Here is an 11,293-nt window from a genome sequence, read left to right on the forward strand (position 1 = left end):
GATTGAACTGTGTCAGTTTCTTTTGAAATGATCAATAACGATGTGTTTTATCGAATTTATCAAGTATAATTGTGCCATACGTGAATAAAGCCAACTATTTTCTTCCACGGGACCCTTCCGCGGGACTCGTTTAAAATGTCGATGAATCCTGATCACGTTGTGGTATTTCTAAATACTATGACGTCATTCCTAGTATTCTAACATGGCGAAGTACGCACGAGCTGCAAATTAAATTCATAAAATTGATTAAATGATGACCGCGACATGACTAAATATATATATAATGATGCAATTGGGAACAGTGGTTATCTTTCTGTGACACTTCGAAAATCTGTAGCTGACGAATAGATTCAGGGGCTATTTTTATGTGCTTTGTCAAAATAATGACACCGGCTGCTGACGAAATATGGAAGTTATGGTTTGGTGACAAATTAAAACTTCAACAGGTTAATAAACTCAGTTTACTACAAAAAATGTACAGTATCCCAACAGTCTAACAAAAATAGGCATATTTTAAAACAAACAAAAAATAAGATAGACATCTTTCAAATCACCATTTTCTCATACCTGTACCTCTTCCTGATCATTTTGATATAAAGAATACGCAATTCCATCTCCTTTGTGTTTTCAATAATAACTTTTATCAGTGACCTACTTTCCAGTCCGGGAAATATTAATCATATATCCCTGAGCTTTTATAAGAAACTGATATTTATATCACTTCTTTTAAAGTTAGTGCCAATCAGCGATACCCATTTGTACCACATGACCATTTAATATGATTTCTTTATTCTATATTTATTTTATCTATCCAATCGTGAACGTCTATTTGCAACGCGTGACCGTACAATATAATATGAAATAAGGCACTGCCTCAATCGGGAATCGATCGGACTTCAACTCATCCCTTTAACATTTAAAAAAACTGTCTACTAGGGTGTTTAATAACAGGCAAATTGTTGAGAAGCACAATGACAGACTTAAAGGTGATCACAACAGCTCACACTGTGCTCAGGTGAGCTAAAAATCTTACAAACTTAAAAGTTACTAGATTGCAGCTCACTGTTAACAAGACTTAACAGACACACATTAACAATCTATTTGCACCACGGCAGGTTAAGAGCTCAGTCTAGGGAGAAATATTAGCTTTCTTGTGCAGGCTTGGTTTTTTTCTATTTGTGTTAATTGTAATTCTGAAATTACTCGTAAAACAAATCCTAATTTTGCTTTTATATACACATCACAAAGACTTGCATTACACTTTATTTATTGAATAAACTGTTCACATGTTTAAGTTTTATCTGTATACACATTTATAATGATCACAGATCACATAATTTGTTTTATCCATACATGAAATATAGCTGAACTGTGAATAACAACTTTTAATACCAGTACTGGATGCTTTTGTCAGGCTTTGAAATAAGTATTGTCAAAATAAAGAAAATGTGACTTGCTGTAATCTGTATTCTAAAATGTACAATTTCTCTTACAACAAGAACAAAAAACAAGAGGGCATGATGGCCCTGTATCGCTCACCTGGCATATTGACATAAAGATCATCAAGATCAACATTCTGACCAAGTTACATTTAGATATGATCATAAATGTAGCTCTAAAGAGTTAACAAGCTTTTCCTTTGATTTGACTTGGTGACCTAGTTTTTGACCCCACATGACCCAGATTCAAACTTGACTGAAAGATCATCAAGATTAACATTCTGATTAAGTTTCATGAAGATGCAGTCATAAATGTGGCCTCTGGAGTGTTAACAAGCTGTTCCTTTGATTTGACCTAGCGACTAGTCTTTAATCCCACCTGACCTAGATTTAACTTGGCCTATGATCATCAAGATTAAATTCTGACAAAGTTTCATTAAGATATGGTCAAAAATGTGGCCACTACAGTGTTAACAAGCTTTTCCTTTGATTTGACTGGTTACATGTTCCTAGTTTTGACCCTAGACGACCCAATATCAAACTTGTCCAATATTTTATTGACGGTACATTTTGACCAGTTTCATTAAGATTGGGCCAAAATTGTGACCTCTAGAGTGTTAACGAGCTTTTCCCTTGATTTGACCTGGTGACCTAGTTTTTGACCCCACTTGACCAAGATTTGAATCTGATCTATGGATCATTAATATTAACATTTGAACAAGTTTCATGAAGATATAGTCTTAAATGTGACCTCTACAGTGTTAACAAGCTTTTCCTTTGATCTGACTTGGTGACCTAGTTTCAAGATGACCCAACATCAAATGTGTCCAAGATTTATTGAGGGTAACATTCTGACCAAGTTTCATAAAGATTAAGTCAAAATTGTGGCCTCTGGAGTGTTAACAGTCAAATTGTTGACGACGGACGGACACAGGGCGATCACAAAAGCTCTCACCTTGAGACTTTGTGCTGAGGTGAGCTAAATGCTAGAGTTGTCACAGGAGTGACGAATTATACCCCCACAATATGGCTTTATCAAAGAACTAAGCCAATAACAAAGCAGCATTTTCTTGAGCTATTACCTAATGACCTCAAATTCAATCTCCATAGTTTCATGATCCTCCGCCCAAGTGTTCTCAAGTTGTATGGAAAAGGTTTAAATGTTCCGGGTCATCCTGACCTTTGGAACTCTAAAATAAAATCAATACAGGTAATCTGCTGGTCAAGACCAACCTTGTACTAAATTTTGTGTTTCTCATCCAAGCATCCTGAAGTTATTGTCCAAAAACCGTTTTAAAGAACCGTTATTTTATTTGTTGAAGTTAACATCACACCGACACAGGATAGGTCATATGGCGACTTTCCAGTTTTAATGGTGGAGGAAGACCCCAGGTGCCCTCCGTGCTCATTTTAAAGAACCGGGTCAGTGTGACCTTGACCTGTGACCTAAACATCATTAGGGGTCACCTGCTGGTCATAATCAACCTCCCTAACAATTTTCATGATCCTAGGCTCAAGCATTCTCAAGTTAAAATCTGAAAAACATTTCACTGTTTTGCCTTATTGTGACCTTGACCTACTGACCTCAAAGTAAAACTTGACCTGTATTTCATGATGTGACACCTGTGTACCAAACTTTATCATCCTAGGCTCAAGGTCTCAAGTTATCATTCGGAAACAGTTCAACTGTTCAAAATCACTATGACCTTGACCTTTGATCTATTGACCTCAAATTCAAACAACCTGTAATTTTTATCATGTTACACTTGTGTTACAAAAGACTATGATCCCAGGCCAAGCGTTTGCAAGTTATCTTGACTTTGACCTACTGACCCCAAGTCGAACTTGGACCTGTAACTATGTACCAAAAAATATTTAAATCGGTCAAGCTTTTCATGAGTTATCATCTGGAAGCCATGAAAACCTACCGACTGAAGACAGACAAGCTTACTACATGGGGGTATAACAGAACATTCTCTTTAAAATCTCATGAAAATATGAGAAACTAAATGCCCACGGGCATATGTCAAGCCCGCCAGCTGTCAAAGAAACTGGGAGTTGTGCATGACACTCCTTGTCTCATTGAGGCAAACATTTATGCCAAATAAAAGAGATTGCAAAAAGTTACAATATAAGTTAAATATTTACAGTAACAACAAAGGAACATAAAATTAAAAAGAAAAAAAATTTAAAAAAAAAAATTAAAAAAAAAAAATTAAAAAAAAAATTCACACAAAAATCCGCACCAGCAGAGATAGGTCAAAATACACTAAAAATTGGATGTAAACATGTATGTTGTACTACAGAAAAGTGGTCTTGATTTTTCCCTACGACCAGTAATAAGCAAGTTACAAATGTAAGCTATTTATAGTAACAACAAAGGGAAGCAATTCTAGGATCTTATGCATAACACTCCGTCGCATGATGATGAACAATTGTGCCAAGTTACATCAAATCCCTCTATGCATCAAAAAGAAATGCACCAGACAAAGTCATTCTTGTGTCTGACTTTTGACCATCTAAGTGTGACCTTGACCTTAGACCTGGTTCTTCCACATGACACTCTGTCTCATGGTGGTGAACATTTTTGCCAAGTTACATCAAAGTCCCTCATGCATGAAGAAGAAATGCTCCAGACAAAGTTGTCATTCTTGTATCCTTTGACCTTAAGTGTGACCTTGACCTTAGACCTAGGGACCTGGTTCTTGCTCAAGACACTCCATCTCATGATGGTGAACAATTGTGCTAAGTTACTTCAAAATCCTCCATGCATGAAGAAGAAATGCTCGGACAAAGTCATTTTTGAATTTGGACCTTTGACCTGTAAGTGTGATCTGACCTTTGAATAGGAACCTGGGGCTTGCACATGACACTCCGTGTCACTGAAGTTAACATTCATACCATATATAAACAAGATTGCTCCATGCATGTCCAAATTATGGTCGGACAAACAAATCCGGACGGACGCACGCACGCACATACCGAATAGACATTTGGACAACTATGTCTTCGCTTCCGCAAGCGGGCTCGACATAACAAAACCAATGTGATAATCACATTATCTCTTAAAGTAACAGAGCTTAGTCAAACACTGCTGTTCTCAAAATATATTTAGTTTCTAAATAAATCCTGAATTTCCTATCCTAAAAGTTTTTTTTTATTGAAGTTCCCTTGTTCTTCTGTCTTTTTTATATTTTCTGTGTTTCTTTCTTGCTTTTCAAGTATACTGGATTTGTTGACCTTCCATTTTGTAGCTGCCTGCTCTCAAGAAGTGAACCTGTAAAACAGAAATCAAATGTTGTAAACTGATAAAAGAGACCCAACAACTTTCATAAAGATCCCATGAAAAATGTGACCTATAGAGTGGTCACAAGCAAAGTTTACCGACGCACAGACGGACGACGGATGCCGCGCTATCACAAAAGCTCACCTTGTCACTTTGTGACAGGTGAGCTAAAAATCAATATCTGAGAACCACTTCCTGCGATAACACTAAAATGTAAATAAAATTAAACCATTTGTTGATGTGATTTTTGGGAAATGTTACCTTGCATTTTGGGTGTTGGGGAAAAAATGCAATATTTTTTGGATTGGGAAGTGGCCGAATATAGGCTCTGTCATGTAAGGATGAAAAGCCCTGCCGGCTAACAATTTCTGACAAGAAATCATTTTCAAAGTTTTTCTTTTCAGTGAGTTCTATATGGAATTAAATTCTTTGGGTAATTTCGAAAGAGGACCACCCCATGATCATTCTGTAAAGTTTGGTGTAAATCTGCCCAGTGGTTCTGAGAAGATTTTACAAATTGTTGGTACAATGACGGACATCAACTCATGTTGTCACCCTGTGACAGGTGATCGAGCTAATAATTGTTTAAATTTGCATACATGTATTAAATTTTATGGTTTTGTCCAGAAATGCTTTATCATCAAGAAATGAGTCTTTACTAAGGACTGAAAAAATTTTTGTTTCCGGTAACGTGCTAAAAAAAATTAGGGTAGGTAGGTCGGAAAAACTTTTTCTTGGATTTTTTAAAATTATTTTTAGGGAGACTTTTTGGAAATTATTTTTGTGTCAAAAAATGAATACAAATAGGGGGGTTATGCCTTCTAGAGCATTAGTAAGTTGATTTATAACATCAACTGTCCATGTTTAAAACATAAAAAGTGCATGTTTTCCAACTTTTTGTCAAAAGTTGAAAAAAATGTTCTCAAAGACAAAGGTGGACGGACCGTCCATTAAGGGTCGGCCAAAAATTTATGGTAGGTCAGGATACAGGAAACAGACAATTTTTTTTACGCCAAATGTTCCTTGGTATTTGATTCTATGCACCGACTCAATCGCAAAAATCTGTTCACACAAATACTAATTTGTATACAGTATATCATGCCTTTTGAATGATTGAAATTGCTTCCCATGGTGCACAGCTGCAACTATATAATAAAGAAACAGAAAGATAGAAATACCTTATGAGCCACAAGCAAGTGGTTTCAGTCTGTCAACAAGCACTTTGGAGCAGTACAACAATACTCTGTATAATAGACCAAGATGCCTGAAATAGTGAAAAGGTGAGCAAATTAAGGAAAACATGGACAACCAGCTGTTTGAAATTTCAAAGGTCTAAGAGCTACATGTAACATCCTTTTGCAGTTTATCAATTTTCATGCCAATAAGATGACCCCAATTATATCATTGGCATGGCGGGAGAAATTTGTTAAATAAAACTTTTTTAATGAAAATAAATACAGTAGCAAATTTTGTCAAAATGTATAATGAAACGAAGTAAATGCGGTTAAAAATTTCAGTTTTGAAAAAAGAAAAGTCACTGTATGAGTAGGTTTTTTACACGACTGACCAGCCAGAACAGCCAAACATTCATAGCTGTCAAGGCTCCACAAAGGCCACGAGTGTGATCGGAGTTCGAAGGGAAGGTTTCCCTCATGAGGGTCTGGAGGGCGATGATCTTAAAAGCCGGAAACGCCCTCACATAGAAAATTTAGACTTTTAACACATAGATCTGGTTTTGAATAGTCTCCCTCCATGTTTACTTTTTGTGATGTTTATTCATGCGGTAGAAATAACATGTGCGATGGTGAATGTAAAAGCTGTATTATACGGTATAAAAACACTGTGTCAACGTCACCTTGCATGTTTGATTCAATAATTTTCTACGAAAAAAACAATTGATTGCTTTATTTCTTTAACATGCGTGTGACCTTGAATAGTAGGCGTGTGAGCGTGATCTAAGGCCGAAATGTGTGTGTCTTGACTAGGTATGAACATTACTTTAACCCAGTGAATTCCAGGTACCTTTTGACTTGGTGGTCTATGACCCTTCACTTTGCTCGGTATCATGAAAAGGCAAAAACAGACTGGTAAAGCAGCTAGAAGAATCTGTTCTACCTTCCTCAGTTTAGTATGAACACAGGAGCCGACAAAATGCTACAATTGTTAATTGGTATCTGACGGTCATGATTCATAAACGTATAACTTTAAACGTATTTGAGTATGTGTGCAGTGTACAAAATTCAGATTTCAACTAACCATGCTGGCAACCAGATAGAAAATTTTCCAAGCTGATCCAATTTCACATGCCCGAACTTAAAGCTGAATTTTGAACCATAAAACAACTGGTCTAGCTCATACCCTCAAATACTTCATCATATTGTTTGGGACATGCTCGACTGGGGATTCTAGGAGAACAGAAACTGAATGCATATCGACGGACCAAAAAGTAATGTGAGTGGCTTCAGTTTGCATTTGCAGAGCTCAAATTTAACTTTTTGACCAACGTTTCAGCATGTAGCTTTTTTTCTTGTTGCTTAATCTGAAATCTACTTGCAAATTTAGACTTTCATTTATTAAGAATGTTAGAATATCCTAAAAATCATGCTAGAACATAAATATTGTTTGCACGGTTTTCTTGGTGTACAATTTTGTGCGTTATAACTCAAAATGACTTCAAAGTAATTCGGAACGCATCATTGATGGCATAACTAACTACTGGCTGAAACTACGGCAAGGCAAATTTTCGTACCTAATATTATAAACAGCGATTCAACTGTATACATGTACGAATTAGTAAGATAGCCTGCGTTCTATTATTTATTATAAGATAGACCTCTACATTTCTTTATAATCAGTAATCCATTCAACAAAAATGGCTAACCAAAAAAGTGTTGTGTTTTGTTATCCTCAAATGAAAGCGAATCTACAAATATTAACAAAAACCGCAACAATTTTTGACTATTATTTGTATTTACAAATAAATTGTGTGAAATTTTTATCTTAACTTGCATTCCATGAAATTGACTTGCATTTAGCGAGTCCAAAATTTGAGCCCTGTGATTTTGGAAAGTAATTACATCTTCTGCATGATTATGGTTCTGACTAACTCTTAAACTCTTGCATTTATGGAACAGTTTGAATTCAATTCCTTCATATTCTGACCAACTAATCGAGCATGCTTCAGAATCTCCAAATAAGGGCTGTATTTTTGTAATTACGAACTTGTTAGGGATCAGATATGACTTTATTTTAAAACGTGGATGTATCAATACGAATTAATTTAAAATGTGGTTGTATCAGTACGACATGTAAACAGTATTACATATATTCCAAAGACAGATCGAGCCGAATTGCATGTCTGCGCCAAGTTGCGCTTATCAACGCTATCTCGACTGTTGACAATTTGCACGGTTGTCAAATGAGTGTGGAATATACGAAACAAACACCAACAGCATAATGTAATGCATTAAGACATAATTTTTTGGACTTCAAAAATTATGCGTCATAAAAATCTGACAAGGGGAAATAATTCTACCAAAACTGAAGGCAACCAAGTTATTTTTATTTTAATTTGTGTCATATGAACAGATGAACCAAGTTTGAAAGAAATATCTTTACTATTTTTCAAAAAATGTTAGTTTTTATGTCGAAAACCCGATCGGGCAATGTTACCAGCCTGTTTAAAATCTATATTTTTTTCTATAAGCCAATCCGATTCCCTATAATGCTATATTTAGGCCGAGCACAGCTTATCGGCAGAATCATAAGCTCAACTTAATTAACTGTGTATACATGCAGGAGCCTTAAGAAATAATAATCTAAAAGGCCCATTTCAAATGATAAATACATAAAAATGTAAAAAATAAGGAATTTCTATGCTTTTTATGGGTGGGGTGTTTGTTTACATTATTATTATACAATGGAAAGTTAGTTACTCACGTTTCTAAAAATGTCAACAGGTCCAACCATGCACATGCTGTAATGGAGTGCCGTCCATATTCTATATAAAAGTAAAATAATTCCATTAATCAGTCATGCTGCAGAAAAAATCACGGATTTCTTAATTTTAAAAATTCAATATAGGCTTAGTAACAAAGAAGTTCAAAGAAACTAAAGTACCGGAAAGGAATTAAATACGATCTGAAAAGCGACACAAAGGTGAAATATTCTCTCATTCCCGAGTGTAAGAACTCGTTGGAGAATGTTTTTGTTTCCCCAAATTTTCAAAATGTCGGCGCCAGTGTAACGTGTAACCACTCTCACTCTAATATAAAATGTTCAAAATGTCGCCGTTTTAAAAATGCTACTCGTATTGAATAAAGCATGTTTGTATCACAAATTATATCAGTGTAGTCACGTTCCCGGCTGATTAGCTTCTGACGCAACAAAATTAACAGCTTACTTTGAATATTCTTTCGAGTCGCAGACATCTTATTGTGCGGATATTGCGTTTCGCCCACTGATCTGACGGACGCTTATTAACATTAACGAAGACCGTGATATCCCGAATTTCATCGGGGTCGTCGCACGCCCATGGTCTAAACCGGAACTCCATATTTTTTTATTTGGATAGTATGTGTTGTTTGGATACCCTCGTATGTTACCGTAGTGGGATTCGATAAAAACTGTCTTTTTTTCCGTATTTGGACGGTTCAACAGTCCCATGTTAAACATACGATAAAGCCCGAAACGCGTGAAAATGTTTCGAATGTAAATCGGGTGAAGTAGGTGCTCTATGTACAGAGTTTGATTATGTGTCTCAAAATCAGGATTATTTGTCGTTTGTTTGAAAGATAGCGCAATACAGTCCCTACCTAGGAAGTGTTTCAAGCCATTCTTAAAGCCATATTGGACTCAAGAGTTGTCGAATTACCATAAGGAGATGCAGTTATTTCGTCAAAATTGGTGTAGAGAAGGAAGACCGCGAGATAAAAACAATATTCATTACAAACAATATAAGGCCGCAAAAGGTACATTTAGGTCCATGCATAGAAAAAGTGTAGAAAACTATTTAGCGTTAATGGACAAAGAACTAGACAAGACAGCTGAAGTAGATAGCGGGCAGTTCTGGAAAATAGTAAATTCTAGGAAAAAGAAGTCTCAGTCTAAAATGGCAGACGGCATAAAATTCCAAGATCGTGTGATCAGAGACAGAAAAGGCTTAACGGAACAATGGGGATTGTATTTTCAAGCTCTATATGCGCCCGCTGAATCGCCGGAGTTTCAGCGAAGAGTGGAAACAACTGTTAACACAGTTGTTCAACAAACGTTCAATAACATCGCTACCGACCCACATGTGAGGGTATTGCCAGAGGTTGTAACAGCAGCCATTGAGACATTACCGACTGGGAAAGCTAGCGGTGATGATAATATATGCTATGAACACTTAATTTTGGCAAAAAAACGTTGTGTCAAGTGTGTTAGCAAACGTATTTACATACATGTTACGTCTCGGATACATACCAGACTCATTAAAACGTGGGATAATTTATAACTCTGCATAAAGGTGGCAAGAAAGGGAAAGATGACCCCAATAATTATCGCGCTATTACCTTGTCATCTGTAATATTAAAACTTTTTGAAATTATATTGATGTACAGATGCAAAGAGACATTAATAGACAGTTTAAGTATACAACAGGTGGATTTCAGGATAAACTAGGATGAAATTATGACTCTTTTTATATTACGCGAGTGTGTCTTTTTTCACGCGAGAATTCGTCAAAAGTGTAATGTATGTTACCTAGACGGAAAACAAGCGTTTGACAATGTATGGCATCATGGCTTATTTTACAAATTGATTGAGAGTGAAATTGATGAAACATCTTTAATTGCTTTTAAAGAACTATACAAAAATGTTTCCAGCTATGTAAAAATATAAGGGTCTGAATTCGCCAATATTCCCGGTGCTACAAGGAACCCGACAAGGCGGGAAAAGTTCGCCTCTGCTTTATTTGGTTTTCATTAACGGTCTCATTAAACAGCTTGAGGGCAGTGGCTATGGTTTGTGTATGTTTAATATGAATGTTTGTGCCCCAACAGCTGCTGATGACATGGTACTTGTGTCTTACTCGAAGTTTGGAATTGACCGATGCTGGCTATATGTTATAGTTATTCATGTCAGTGGAGATTCAAATATAATGCCAATAAATGTGGTGTTATAGTCTTTAATGAGTCTGGAAGCGAAAGGACAAGAACTGATAGAATATTTAAACTTGGGATGAAATAGTCCAGGAAAGAGAATACTATACCCATCTAGGACTTGTATCTGACAAGTTTCTATCAATAAATAGATGTATACAAGATGCTTGTATCAAACTTCGGGAACGTTTCTTAATATCTCAAATTGCGGAATTCACCCTGTAGCAATAAACCCAATTACGACCAGAACAATATCAATCAGTTGTAATTCCAAAGCATTATATGGATGTGAATTATGGTCCTTATATTCTACCTCTGATATACTTAATCTAGAACGCGCACACAGGTTTTGTGTAAAATCCATGCAACAACTCAATAAATTTACCAACACTGGCTTCGCCCTGTGTGCTATATCCCTTGACTCGATA

At 36.1% G+C, this 11,293-nt stretch overlaps 1 long non-coding RNA gene across 2 annotated transcripts; it reads right to left on the reverse strand.

Annotated features, from left to right (window-relative positions):
* Window positions 1-4,635: 4,635 nt before the first annotated feature.
* On the reverse strand, window positions 4,636-9,331 carry LOC128546901 (uncharacterized). Of its 2 annotated transcripts, XR_008366208.1 has the most exons (4): window positions 9,128-9,331; window positions 8,665-8,725; window positions 5,904-5,989; window positions 4,636-4,716 (listed from the first exon to the last, which is right to left on the reverse strand). It is a non-coding gene; the product is annotated as an uncharacterized LOC128546901 (long non-coding RNA). The 2 variants fall into 2 exon arrangements; XR_008366207.1 differs by lacking the exon at window positions 9,128-9,331 and having other exon boundaries at window positions 8,665-8,781.
* Between the last annotated feature and the right edge of the window lie 1,962 nt (window positions 9,332-11,293).

The sequence above is a fragment of the Mercenaria mercenaria genome, chromosome 11, assembly GCF_021730395.1.
Source record: "Mercenaria mercenaria strain notata chromosome 11, MADL_Memer_1, whole genome shotgun sequence".
Classification (NCBI taxonomy): domain Eukaryota; kingdom Metazoa; phylum Mollusca; class Bivalvia; order Venerida; family Veneridae; genus Mercenaria; species Mercenaria mercenaria.